This window comes from Jaculus jaculus, chromosome 7 (assembly GCF_020740685.1).
Source record: "Jaculus jaculus isolate mJacJac1 chromosome 7, mJacJac1.mat.Y.cur, whole genome shotgun sequence".
In the NCBI taxonomy this organism is placed as follows: Eukaryota; Metazoa; Chordata; class Mammalia; order Rodentia; family Dipodidae; genus Jaculus; species Jaculus jaculus.
This window is the reverse complement of record NC_059108.1, coordinates 46,783,330-46,798,065: the sequence shown is the minus strand read 5'-3', so window position 1 is coordinate 46,798,065 and position 14,736 is coordinate 46,783,330. Positions and strand designations below refer to the sequence as shown.

General features: G+C 42.4%; 1 protein-coding gene across 5 annotated transcripts in view; it reads left to right on the top strand.

Annotated features, from left to right (window-relative positions):
• Positions 1 to 14,736, top strand: part of Grik2 (glutamate ionotropic receptor kainate type subunit 2) — a 744,982-nt gene that overhangs the window by 483,148 nt on the left and 247,098 nt on the right. The window lies entirely within an intron of this gene.

The window sequence follows — 14,736 nt, the reverse complement described above, 5'->3', positions numbered from 1 at the left end:
CTAGTGAAGGTTCAGCCATTTGGTCTGTGTTTTAGGAAGTAGAATTTTATGGTACCCTTGCCGTTTGGGTCCGGATTACTGTTTTCCACCCTTTGATTCCCTCCCCGCCCTCCCATCCACCTTATTGTCTAGTCCATGAGGTGCTTGGTGGGTATGTAAGGCATCTTGGGAAGATTCAGGTTAGGTGTTGCAGATGAGTGAGACTATGTGTCGATTTTTTTTCTGTGACTGGGTAAGTTCGCTGAGAATGATCTGTTCCAGGTTCAACCATTTTTCCTCAAATTTCTTTATGTCGTTTTTTTCTTACTGCTGTATAGAATTCCATTGTGTAGATATACCACATCTTTGTTATCCATTCTTCTAATGATGGACATCTGGGTTGATTCCAGCTTTTAGCTATTACGAATTGAGCTGCTACAAACATGGTTGAACAAATCTCTCTGGCTTTTGGTTTGAAGGTTTTAGGGTAGATGCCCAGTAATGGTATAACTGGGTCTGTTGGTATTTCTATAGTCAGCTTTTTCAGGAGTCTCCATATTGCTTTCCAAAGTGGTTGTACCATCCTGCATTCCCCCCAACAGTGAATGAGTGTCCCTGCTTCTCCACGTCCTCGCCAGCATTTATTTTCATTTGACCTTTTGATGTTGGCCATCCTTATTGGGGTAAGGTGGAATCTCATAGTTGTTTTAATTTGCATTTCTCTGATGATTAGGGATAATGAACATTTTCTTAGGTGTGTGTTTGCCATTTGTATCTCTTCCTCTGTGAATTGCCTGTTTAACTCTGTGCCCCATTTTGTGAGTGGGGTATTTGTCTTCTTATTGTTTAGACTTTTGAGTTCTTTGTAAATTCTAGAGATAAGGCCTCTATCAGTTGGATAACCTGCAAATATTTTCTCCCATTCTGTGGGTATTCTATTGGCTTTGCTTATTATATGCTTGTCTGTAAAGAAACTCTTCAGCTTCATATGATCCCAATGGTTGAGTGACTGTTTAAGAACTTGAGCCACTGGGGTTTTATTCAGGAAGTCTTTTTCCATTCCTATATCATGGAAGGTACTTCCTAAATTTTCTTCCAGTAGTTTTCGAGTTTCTGGTCTTATGTTGAGGTCTTTGATCCATTTGGATTTGAGTGTTGTGCATGGTGAAATGTGTGGATCAAGTTTTAGTTTCCTGCATGTGGTTATCCAGTTTGTCCAGCACCATTTGTTGAAGATGCTATCTTTTATCCAGTCTATATTGTTTGGGCCTTTGTCGAATATCAAGTAGCTATAGTTGCTTGGCCCAAAATCTGGGTCCTCAAGTCTATTCCATTGGTCTATACTCCTGTTTTTATGCCAGTACCATGCTGTTTTTATTACTATGGCTTTGTAGTATAACTTTATATCGGGTATGGTGATGCCACCAGAGGTATTTCTTTTGCTGAGGATATGTTTGGATATGCGAGGCCTTCTGCCTTTCCATATGAAATTTGAGATCATTTTTTCTATGTCTGTGAAGAACACTGTAGGGATTTTAGTTGGAATTGCGTTAAATCTATATATTGCCTTTGGTAGGATTGTCATCTTCACAATGTTAATTCTGCCTATCCAGGAGCATGGGAGGTCTTTCCATCGTTTCAAGTCCTCCTCAATTTCTTTTTTGAGAGTTTTTATATTTTCGTTATATAGATCTTTTACTTCCTTGGTTAACGTTAGTCCAAGGTATTTTATTTTTTTTGTTGCTATTGAAAATGGGACTATGTCCTTTATTTCTTTTTCTGTGTCTTTGTCATTTACATACAGAAATGCTTCCGATTTTTGTGCATTGATTTTGTATCCTGCTACTTTGGTATAGGAGTTAATCACCTTCAGGAGTTTTGGGATGGAGTCTCTCGGGTCTCTTACATATACAATCATGTCATCGGCGAATAGCGCTAACTTAACTTCTTCCTTTCCAAATTGTATCCCTTTTATTTCCTTCTCCTGCCTTATTGCTTGGGCTAGGACTTCCAGAACTATATTGAAAAGCAGAGGTGAGAGAGGACATCCCTGACTTGTTCCTGATCTCAATGGGAATTCCTCCAGTCTCTCTCCATTAAGTATTATTTGGGCCTTTGGAGCTTTGGATATTGCCTTTATTATATTAAGATGTGAACCGGCCATGCCGATTCTCTCCAATGTTTTGATCATGAAGTGATGTTGTATCTTGTCGAAGGCCTTTTCTGCATCTATCGAAATGATCATGTGATTTTTATGTTTAAGCTTGTTTATGTGGTGTAATACATTGACAGATTTTCGTATGTTGAACCACCCTTGTCTTCCTGGGATAAATCCCACTTGGTCAAGGTGGATAATGCTTTTGATGTATTGTTGGATTCGGTTTGCGAGAATTTTGTTGAGGATCTTTGCGTCTATGTTCATTAGGGGAATAGGCCGATAGTTTTCTTTTCTTGTGGCATCTCTGCCTGGTTTTGGGATTAGGGTGATAGTAGCTTCATAGAAGGAGTTGGGTAGTTTTCACTGTTCTTCAATTGTGTGGCACAGTTTTAGGAAGATTGGTTTGAGTTCTTCCATGAAGGTTTGATAAAATTCGGCTGGGAATCCATCTGGTCCTGGACTCTTCTTTTTTGGGAGGTTTTTTATTACTTTTTCAATCTCCATGAGCGTGATGGGTTCATTGAGGTGGTTGATCTGCTCTGAGTTTAGCTTTGGTAGATGATATGCATCCAGGAATTTATCCATCTCCTCCACATTTTCCAGTTTTGTGGAGTAGAAGTTTTTGAAATAAGTCCTGATGATTCTGCCGATTTCACTGATGTCTGTTGTGATCTTTCCTTTTTCATTTTGAATTTTGTTAATTTGGAGTCTCTCTTTTTTTTTTGCTTGATCAAATTGGCCAGAGGTTTGTCAATCTTGTTTATTTTTTCAAAGAACCAGCTCTTTGTTTTGTCAATTGCCTTAATTGTTTCCTTGGTTTCCAATTCATTAATTTCTGCTCCGATTTTAATTATTTCTTTCCTTCTGGAGCTCTTTGGGTTGGATTTTTCTAGTTTTTCCAATGCCTTTAGGTGGATGGATAGGCTATTGAATTGGGATTTTTCTGTCTTTTTTATGAAGGCATTGAGTGCTATGAATTTTCCCCTCAGGACTGCCTTCATTGTGTCCCACAAGTTTTGGTATGATGTGTTCTCATTGTCATTCAATTCCAGGAATTTTGCAATTTCATTTTTTATTTCATCCACTATCCATTTATTGTTTAAGAGTGTGCTATTCAGTTTCCAGTTGCCGTTGGGGCTCTTGTTGGTTTTTTTGTTGTTGATTTCTAGGACTATAGCATTATGATCTGATATCATGCAGGGAATTATGTCGATTTTCCTAAATATGTGGAGGCTATCTTTGTGACTCAGTATATGGTCTATTTTAGAGAATGTTCAATGGGCTGCTGAGAAGAATGTGTAGTCTGTGGATTTGGGATGGAAAGTTCTGTAGATGTCTGTTAGGTCTAAGTGCTCTATGGTTTTGTTGAGCTCTCTTACTTCCCTGTTGAGCTTCTGTTTGGATGATCTGTCTATTACTGATAATGGTGTGTTAAAGTCCCCAGCTATGATGGTGTTGGTGGTTATTTCTGTTTTATTGTCAAGTAGGTTTTGTTTTATGAACTGCGATGCCCCTGTGTTTGGTGCATATAGATTTATGATTGTAATATCCTCTTGATGGATTGTTCCCTTTACAAGTAGGAAGTAGCCTTCTTTGTCTTTTTTGATTGTTTTTGATTTGAAGTCAACTTTATCTTATATTAATATAACTACACCTGCTTGTTTCTTATTCCCGTTTGCTTGGAATATTGTTTTCCACCCTTTCACCCTGAGGAGGTTTCTGTCTTTAGTGGTAAGGTGGGTTTCTTGAAGGCAGCTGATTGAGGGGTCTAATTTTTTGATCCACCCTGTTAGCCTGTGTCTCTTGATGGGTGAATTAAGGCCATTAATGTTTAGGGTGATGACTGTGAGATTTGATTTGATCCCTGTCATTTTGTGGTGGTAGAGGTGTGTTGCCATTTCCATGGAATTTAATTTTTTTTTTTTTTTCTATCTACTCTGGGTTTGGTTGCTGTGATCTGCTTCTTGTAGGCATTTGTGTTTGGTTATTTGTTTCTTCTCTGTGGAGAATTTCCTGGAGTACTTTCTGTAGGTTTGGTTTTGTGTTCATATAATTGTAAAGCTGAGTTTTGTCATGGAAAGTTTTCCTCTCACCATCTATTATAAGGGAGACTTTTGCCGGGTAGAGTAGTTTGGGTTGGAAGCCATACTTTCTTAGAGTTTGAAGAGTATCATTCCAGGCCCTTCTAACTTTCAGGGTTTCCATTGAGAAGTCTGAAGTAATTCTGATGGGGTTTCCTTTGAAAGTGGTGTGCTGTTTTTCCCTAGTTGCTTTTAGGATTTTTTCCTTGGTGTCAATGTTTAGAGTCTTAATGATAATATGCCTTGGGGAGTTTCTCCTTTGGTTTAGTCGGTTAGGAATTCTGTTTGCTTCTTGAATCTTGATGGGCCTTTCTTTTAAGAGACGGGGGAAGTTTTCTTCAATTATTGTGTTAAATAACTTCTCCATGCCTTTGGTCTGAAATTCTTCTCCTTCTGGTATTCCAATGATTCTGATATTAGGACGTTTAAGTGTATCCCACAATTCTCTCATGTTCTGTTCACAGGAACTTTTGAACTTACTGAAATTTTTGGTCTCTCAAACTGTTTCTTCCATCCTGTCTTCCAGATCAGAATTTCTATCTTCCACTTTGCTGACTCTATTCTTGAGAGCCTCTAGTGAGTTTTGGACTTATTCAATTAAGTTTGCATTTTCTACTACTTTCCTATGTATCACTTCCATCGCTTTGTCCAGCTCCCTTTTTGTCTCATTTTCTGATTTTCTTGATGATTCATGGAAATCATCCTTGCATTTCTTTATGTTTTCGTTTATTGTGGCCAGCTGATTTTTAAGGTCCTCTTTTTTTTCACTCTCCCTCAACTCTCTTAGCTCTCTCTGAGTTCCTTCCAGTGTCTTATCATATTGCTCTAGCTTAGTGATGGTAGCATCCATACCATTATCTATCCTTTGTAGCTTTCCTGTCAGTTCTAGCAGTAGTTTGGTTAGGGTTGCATTGTTCATTGCTTCCACTTGATGTTCTGATCCTAAACACTCTTCTATGTTTTGGTTAGTTGTGATCCTTGTTGGACTGGGTGATCTGTCTGGATTTTCTTCCATTTTATTTTTCGTGTTATTTCTTTTGCGCTGTGGTCTACCCATGTCAGTGTATGGGCAGGTAGGTGGGTGGAGCAGCCTGGGATCTAGCTTAAATGCGAATCCAAGGCAGCCTGGGGCAGTTGTAAGCAGCCTGGGTTTTTGCTCACTCTTGCTATAGCCTGACAGGGGCACCAAAGTTGCCTGAATTCTCACCCAGTAATGCACCTAAGCTGCCTGCCTTTGAGCTTGAAAGGGGACTGAGGTAGCAAGCCCTGAAGGTGCCTAGATTCTGGCTGGGTACACTGGGGTCTGTAAACAGTCTGTGCTCTTCCGCCTCAGGGGAGTGGGGGATGGGTGGTGATGTACAGGTAGGGGATGGCACCTGCGCTGGCACTAGTGACTCAGTGTGGACTTATGTGGCTCTTGCTGTGGGGTGGGCCCGCTGCACGTGCAATTGTAGTGCAGAGGCAGATGATGTGGGTACGGAATCAGGACACAGCAGAAGCTGACCGGCGGCAAGTGATGTGAGCACAGCAGCAGGGGATCTGGCAGCCACCTATTCACGGCAGGGGTGGCCCCACAGGCCTGCGAACCGAGCACCACGTGGCTGGTCTACTCGAAGGATCAGAGAACAAGGGCGAGGTAGGAGGTCTCAGCTTCAGTGTAGCAGGCTGGCGGGCGTGACTGGTGGGTGCCCGATCAGAGCACAGCCATGCGGGATGTGCAGAGGGTGCGTGGGCGGGTGGGCGGAAGAGGGGGCGCAGGGTGCGATGGTGTGTATGGAGCGAGTGGGGAATGCGGTGGGTGGGTCGGGTTGCGCCAGGGCACCGGGCAATCAGGGTGGGGTGTGCGGGAGGTGGCAGGGCTCAGGGGGCATGGGGTGGAGTGCCCTGGAGGGGCGGGGGGCATGGGGTGCTCTGATCAGTTAGGGGGCGAGGGGCGCACTGTTGGTGCGGGGGGTGGTGCGCATGCAGGGGAGGTGTGTGGGGCGCAGGGGGGTGCGGGGCACCCGGGGGGCATAGGGGGGAGTGCGGGGCGCGTGGGGGGTCACGGGGTGTTCAGGGGGGCGCGGGGGAGCGTGTGGGAGGTGCGGGGGGCTAGGGGCACAGGGCACGTGGGCGTGCATGGGGTGCGCGCAGGGTGCCCGTGGGGGGAGGGGGCGTGGGGCACACCGGGGTGCGGGATGCCAAGGGACGCCTCAGGGTGCTCTGGACGCACGGTGGGGGCGGGGCTTGCGGGGGTTGAGGGGGGCGCGCGTGGGGCACGGGGCATGGAGTGGGGTGGGGTATGCTGAGGCATTCTGGGGTGCAGGACGCATGGGGGTGGGGCACAGGGGGCACGGGGTAAGCCTGGGCACGCAGGGGCGTGCTCAGGACGCACGGGGGCGCCCAGGCCGCGTGCGGCGGGGGGACGAGGGGCGTGCGTGGTGGGGGGCGGGAGGCGCCAGGGTGGGGCACGGGGGTGCTGGGAGCACTTCAGGGTGCACGGGGCTCAGGGCACGGATGCTCCGTGGCACGTATGGGTGGGGGCTCAGGGCGCGTGGGGAGGTGGGGCGGCTAGGAGCGCGGGGCGCTTGGGTGGGCGCGGGGGGCGCAGGACGCTGCGGGAAGACGCCGGGTGCTCTGGACTCTCAGGGAGGGGGGCGGGTCGCGCGGGGGGGGTCAAGGGGGTCACGGGTCTTGCAGGGTGTGTGGAGCACGCTGAGGTAAGATGGAGCACGGGACGCTGCAGGATGCTGCAGGACACCGAGGGGCACTTTGGACGCGCGGCAGGGGTGGGGTGCACGGGGGGGGGCTCGAGGAGCACGAGGGTGGGGTGCGGGGGTCTCGGGGCACGCGGGGGAGGCGCGGGGCACACCTGGCGCCCAGGTGCGGGATGCTGAGGGGCTCTTGGAGCGCGCCTGCCGCGTGTGGGTAGGGAGGTAGATAGGTAGGGTAGGTGGTGCGTGTGGGGGGTGGTGCGTGGGGGTGCGCAGGCATGGGGTGCAGGGGTTGTGGGGCGCGTGGGGCCGCCGGGGCACGTGGGCCTTGGTGTGCACAGGGCGCTGGGCCACTGGGATGGTGGGCTGCGCCCGATGCGGGGATTCGTGGCGGGCGTGGTGGCGGGGCATGGGTCGAGGGGGTGTGTGCTTCCCTCTTTTACCCCGATCTGTGCCCTCCCTCTTCAAAAAGTTCCTAATTTCCCTTGAATACTTACCTTATTTTTCCCTTATTGTTTGTAGTGCAGCTAGGCGGTCACCATCTTGACCGGAAGCCTCTTCTGTCACTTCTTAGCACTATGTTGCCTTTGGGTCATCCCAGTGGTCACTGCCATCTGAAAAGAAAAACTTCTCTAACCAAAAGTGAAAGTAGCATTAATATATGAATATGAATGTTGAGTGTAGTGCTTTCAGGGCAGTTAGGTGAGAATAATATATGTATTTAGGCAGACAAGAGCAGGCTTTATACCCCTAATGCTCATGAGCTCCCCTGCTTTAGGATTTTAATTAAGTTTTCAGTACTAGTCATGTATAATCTTGCCCATAGAGTGGGCTTCTAGTCCAAATTAACAGCAGTTCATTTATTCATTTCCCCCTGAGCAGACATGCCACTATTGCACCTGTTGTGTCATTTGGCCCATCTGGCCAAACTTAAAAAGCTTCCAGTGTCCTCTGATGACTTCTGTCTCCCATAGGGCTCCATGCAGTATAGCTCTTTCCAGCTTTCAGTTGGCTGGACTACAGGGAGAAGGTTTTCAGCTCAGCACCAGCTTGATTTCTCAGTGACCTTGAGGCTCAGGCATGTGAAGGAAGCCAAGAGCCTCAGCAACAGCCTGTAATTTCTTGGAGGCAACAAGGACCTCCCTGATCAGCAATTCATTGGAAGTTATCCCATCCCGGGGAACTGAAAATTCCGCAGTAGCAATCTATGGCTTCTGGATGTACCATTATCAAAAAAAGAAAGCTTTCATATGTCTTTTTCAGAATATCTTGAATTTTGAGTAACCCTCCCCTTACCTTTCTCTTAATCTATTCCTCTGGCCTCACATAGACCATTTCACTCCCTGTAATCTGTTCTTCTTACATATATAAGATATCATCCCCTAAAGTCCTTCCTTCTCATCCCTCTCTTATAGCACTTTTCTAGCTTACTGGCCCTTGTTACCAGGTTTTGGTTCCAGCTCACACACAAGTCTAAATATTTGTAGCTAGGATCCACGTATGAGAGAGAACATGCAATGTATGACTTTCTGGGCCTGGGTTACCTCACTCAGTATAATCCTTTCCAGGTTCATCCATTTCCCTGCAAATTTCATAATTTCATTTTCCTTACTGCTGAATTGAATGCCATTGTGTAAATGGAACACAGCTTTATTATCAATTCACCTGTTGAGGGACATCAAGGCCTGTTCCATTTCCTAGATCTTGTGAATAGAGCAGCAATAAACATGGTTGTGCAAGTATCTCTGAGGGAGTGAAAATTGTCATTAGGATATATGTCTAGGAGTGCTATAGCTGGATCATATACTAAATCTACTTTTACCTGTCTCAAGAACCTCCGTACTGATTTCCATAATGGCTGTGCCAGACTACATTCCCACCAACAGTGTAGAAGGTTTTCCCTTTTTCCATATCCTCGCCAACATTTATTTTCATTTGTTTTCTTGATAATAGCCATTCTGACAGGAGATGGAATCTCAAAATAGTTTTAGTTTGCATTTCCCTGATGGCTAAGGATGTAGAGCATCATTTTAGCTGTTTATATGCCATCTGTATTTCTTTCTTTGAGAACTCTCTATTTAGCTCCATGGCCCATTTTTTAATTGGGTTGTTTGATTACTTGTTGCTAGGTTTTTTGAGCTCTTTGTATATTCTGCATATTAATCCTCTGTTAGATATATAACTAGCAAAGATATTCTCCCATTGTTTAGGTTATCTCTTTGCTCTATTCACTGTGCCCTTTGCTACACAGAAGCTTTGTAATTTCATGAGATCCCAGTGGTTGATCAGTAGTTTTATTTTTTGAGCAATTGTGGTTATATTCAGAAAGTCATTGCCTATGCCAAAATGTTGAAGGGTTTCCCCTACTGTTTCCTCTAGAAGTTTCAGAGTTTCAGGACTGATATTAAGGTCCCTGATCCATTTAGACTTGATTCTTGTATGTGGAGAAAGACAAGGATCTATTTTTATCTTTTACGTGTAGATATCCAATTTTCCCAGCACTACTTGTTGAAGGGGCTCTCTTCACTCCAATGAATATTCCTGGTATTTTTATAAAAAAAAATAATCAGATGGCTGTAGCTTCTTGGATTAACATCTGGGTCCTCTATTCTATTTCATTGGTCAATGTCTGTCTTTGTGCCAATACCATGCTATTTTTGTTAGTATTGCTTTGTAATATAGCTTAAAATTGGGGAAGGTGATACCACCAGCCTTATCTTTGCTGCTTAAAATTGTTTTGGCCATTTAAGGTTTTGTGCTTCCAGATTAATTTTTGGATTTTTTCTGTTTCCATGAATAATGTCATTGGAATTTTAATGGAGATTGCATTAAATATGAAGATTGCTTTTTGTGACATTTTCACAATATTGATTCTTCCAATCCAAGAACATGGGATGTCTTTCCATTTCCTAGTGTCTTTTGCAATTTCTTACTTGAGGGAGAGATTCCCTGATTTCATCCTCTGTATGTTTGTTGTTAGTATACAGGACAGCTACTGATTTCTCTGTGTTTATTTTGCATCCTGCTACTTGCAATATTGCTGAAAGTGTTTATCAGCTATAACAGTTTGTTGATATAGTCTTTAGGGTCTTTATAATATCATCTGCAAAGAATGATAATTTGATCTCTTCCTTTCCAATGTATATCCCTTTTATGAGTGTCTCTTGCATTATTGCTATAGCTAAGACATCCAGTACTATATTTAATAAAAGTGGGGACAGGGGATACCCTTGTCTTGTTTCTGAATTTAACAGAAAAACTTCAATTTTTCCCAATTTAGTATTATTTTGGCTTTAGGTTTAGTATAAATAGTTTTTTATTATGTTGACATATATTTCTTCTATTCCCAGTTTCTGTAGGACTTTAACCATAAAGGGATGTTGGGCTTTGATGAATGCTTTTTCTGTATTTATTCAGATGGTCATGGCATATTTGTCCTTCAGTCCATTTATGTACTATATTACATTTATAAATTTGCATATTTTGAACCATCCTTGCATCACTGGGATAAAGCCTACTTGGTTGGGGTGAATAATCTTTCTGGTATGTTCTTTATTGATGTTAGTTTTTTATTTCTTCAATGGCCCATTCATCATTCAAAGGTGTACTGTTCAGTCTCTATGAATTTCTTATGCTCTGTAGTTTTTCTTGTTGCTGATTTATAGTTTAATCCCATTGTGGTCAGATAGAATAAAAGAGATTATTTCATTTTCCTGTATTTGTTAAAATTTTCTTTGTGTCCTACTATGTGGTCTGTTTTGGAGAATGTTCCTTTTTCTGTTGAGAAAAAATGTATATCCAAGCATTAGCATGGAATTCTCTGCAGATATCTGGGATCTTAAATCTAATAGTGTTTGTTTGATGAAATTGGGAGCTCCCATGTTAGGTGTGTATATGTTTAGGATTTTAATATCCTCCTGCTTGAGTGTCCCTTTAATCAGTATAAAGTGACCTTCTTTATCTTTACTCACTAATGTTGGTCTGAAGTCTGCCCTGTCAGATATTAGGATAGCAACCACCTGCTTGTTTCCTATGCCCATTTGCTTGAAATATCATTTCCCATCCTTTCACCCTAAGGCAGTGTCTATTTTTTATTGAGACAAGAGTTTCCTGGAGGCAATACACAGTAGAATCCTTCCTTTTAATCTTGTCTGCAACCCCGTGTCTTTTGGTTGGGACATTGAGACCATTGATAATGAGTTATTATTGAAAGGCATGTGTTTATCCTAGCCATTCTTGTTTTGTAGCGCTTCCTTTTTCCCATTACTAGCTTATTTTGTTATTTGAATATCATTTATTTTTTCCTGTTTCCTCATGTATGCTTTGCTTTCTCTTCAGTGTGAAGGATTCCTTCAAGTATTTTCTGTAGGGCTGGATTACTTATTATAAATTCCTTTTGCCTGTTTTTACTCTGGAAAGTCCTTATTTCTCCTTCAATGTGGATAGATAGCTTTACAAGATAAAGTCTTCTTTTTTGACAGTTATCTTTCAGAACTTTAAATACATCATTCCAATCCCTTCTGACTTTTAAAGTTTGCATTGAATAAACTACTGTGATCCTGATGGGCTTGCCTTTATATGTGACTTGCTTTTTCTCTCTGCTTTCAATATATATTTCTTTAGTTTGCATGTTTAGTAGTTTAAGTATAACATGACAATGAGAGGTTCTTTCTAGGTTTTGTCTGTTTGGTGTTCTAAAAGGTTTGTGTATCTGCATTGGAATTTCTTTCCCAATTTGAGGGAAATTTTCTTTGTTGCAAACACCTGGTAAGCCTCTGGATTGAAGCACTTCTCCTTCTACTATGCCCTGAATTCTTATGTTTGATCTTTTCATAATGTCCCGGAAATCTTGAAATTCCCATTCATACCTTCCTATTAGCTTGTCTTACTCTTTGTTGGACTATATTAGATTTGCCACCTGGTCTTCTAGTTTAGATATTTTGTCCTCTCCTTCATCCATTCTTTTGGTGAGACTTTCCATAGTTTATTATTTGACTAACTATGTTTTTCTGTGCTAGAATTTCTTCCTGGTTTTTGTTAGTATTCCTGTTTCCTTATTCATGTCTTATAATGTTCTCCTTATTGCATTAATCTGGTTCCCTGAATTTTCTTGGGATTCCTTCAGGATTTTTCTTTCATCCTTAATTCCTTTGTTTTCTTCTTTGATTCCTTTGATTTCTTTGAGCATAGATAAAATATTTTTTTTTCTTGAAATCTTTATCAGGTATTTCATCTAAAACAGTCTCATTGGCCATTTCTGATAGATTTATAATTTTTAGTGGGATAGTATTGTCTTGATTCTCTGTGTTTCTTGTATTATAATTTTGTGATTTTTGCATACTGAGTTGATTTGATGTTTGGGTTTTCTGATAATCTCTGGTGCTTTTAGATTTGGAAATCCAACTTTATGTACCTTCAGAGTAGAAGTTTAAGGTGCCAAGTGCAGTTCTTTTAGCCCAATCCATCTGCAGAAGTAATCCTAGGTGTTGAATTTGCCTGCTATTCAAGTATTCTGGTGGGCTGGGTGGAGCAATTTACTGGCAAATTCTAAAATTCAACTGAGGAATATACACACTCAATTAAAACCAACACAAAGTATGCAAGTGTGGGGATTGAAACAACCAGATAACCTTGTGAGGCCAAAAATCCTAAACTGTGTATGTTGCTCTATACCCTTAATCCTGTCAGCTGGGAGGTTGAGATTTCTGTTCTGAAATGGGTTCCATGTCAGTCTGGGTCTGAGTCAAACCCTGCCTCCAATAATGACAGCAGAAAAAGACAAAGGCCCTACGAATCTGAAAGCAACAAAGGCAACAATAATCAACCCGCAAATACAGCTTAATTGAGAATTGTATAGCCAGCCAAGAATATGTTGCCCATAACCTGTCCTGGCATGGAGAGTGAGATTAGCACTTAGTACTTCCAGTGCAGGCCCATGTACCTGCTCTTTGTCAGTTAGTCTTGTTACCTTTTATGGTGGCTTCCAATCTCACCAATGCTGAGTGCCCATCTCCATCCCTCAGTACTCTGCTGTGAAACTGGCATTCTGATCATCTGTGCTGGATGTCCTGTTACTGGGAGCTGAACGTGTTCACCAGAGTCATGCTGCTGTCAGCTGGGGGATGGGAGAGTTCAGGAATTCTGGAGATGTACTGTAATTTTTCAGCTTGTCCTGCCTGTGTCCCCTTCAGCAGCTCCTCTGCTGTCTTCCCTTCATGTTTCTTGAGTTTGCAAAGAGTCTGATAAGGTTGGAAAATCCCCTTGGTTGGTCTCTGCTCCTGCAGCTGGGTGCCAGGTAGGCATGCAAATCCGTGCAGGTCTGAGCAGATTGGGTCAGATCCACAAGCTCTTCAGTGGGATTCTGGACGATTTCCTCCTTTCTGATAGATCTTAGTCTCTCCTGCTTCTGTGCTGTGGCCGATAAAAGCCTATACATCTTCACTTTTCAGGCTGGATTTGTGTGACTCCTATGCAGTCATCTGACCTAGAAGTCCCCAGATTTCTTAAATTTTCCCTGGCCATATGACTTGAAATGTTCTTTAACATTTTCAACCCCCTACATCTTTTCTTATCTTTTTGGCTTGACCTTATCTTGTATCCTCAGAAACCTTTTCAGATATATTACCCAATATTGTCTTGTCTACTCTTGTCTTAACAAGTACCTTGTAGTTTTTCCTCTGTGTTGCTGAATTATTGTATGCTTTCTACACTATCCCACACCTGGCATTACATGTTCTTTTACATTTTTGCATTTCATATTTGCTTCTTTCTCTACAACATGAATACCATGATGCTTGGATTCCTTTCCTTCACAATAGAAAGAGGGAGCTGGGTCACAGCAGGAACTCTACAAGATGATAATGGCTGAATTTGCAGCTCATAAGCAGCTGATGAGTGCTTGTTTAGATATCTATATTTTAAGATAGCTGCTACTTTCCCCTTTTCCAATATTTATTTCTAAATTTCATGTTTTTATGACAAAATAAAGGCATGAATGTTGAAAATCCTTAGTACAATTAGAAATGACAAGCAATTAGTCAAGACATTGTTTTCATTTATCACATTCATAGATCTCACTGAAAAAAGACAAAAGGTATAATTAACTGGTATAAGTCAAATTGGATTATTGTTTTCACTATCAGTTAATTTCTTATTGCTGGTGCAAAAACACCCAACCAGAAGGACAACAGAAAGGAAGGAGTTTACTTTGGCTTACCATTTCCAGGGGAAGTTTCATCCCAGTGAAGAAAACATAGCAGGACCAGACAGCCTGCAAAACATTATTAGATCAGCATAAATGAACTATCAAGAGACAGCTGGAAGGGTAGAGCTGTAAAATCTCATGCCCTGTTTCCTAGTATATCATACTTCTTTCATCAATGCTGTAACTTCTAAAGGTTCCACAAACTTCACAAATAGTGCCACCAACTGGGGACTAAGTACTCAAACACATGTGTCTACATTCAACTCGCAAAAATAATCATGGTAAAATTATATATTATATTATACCATGTGTCACATATCACATTACATTATCTGTTATGATAATAGAAATTATATAACTTATTTATTTATTTATTTGAGAGCAACCGACAGAGAACAAGGCAGAGAGAGAGAGAGAGAGGGAGAGAGAGAGAGGAGAGAGAGAGAATGGGCATGCCAGGGCTTTAGGCCACTGCAGATGAATTCCAGATGTATGCTCCCCCTTGTGGATCTGGATAACATGGGTCCTGGGGAACTGAGCCTCGAACTGGGGTCCTTAGGATTCACAGGCAAGCACTTAACCACTAAGCCATCTCACCAGCCCAGAAATTATATAATTTTT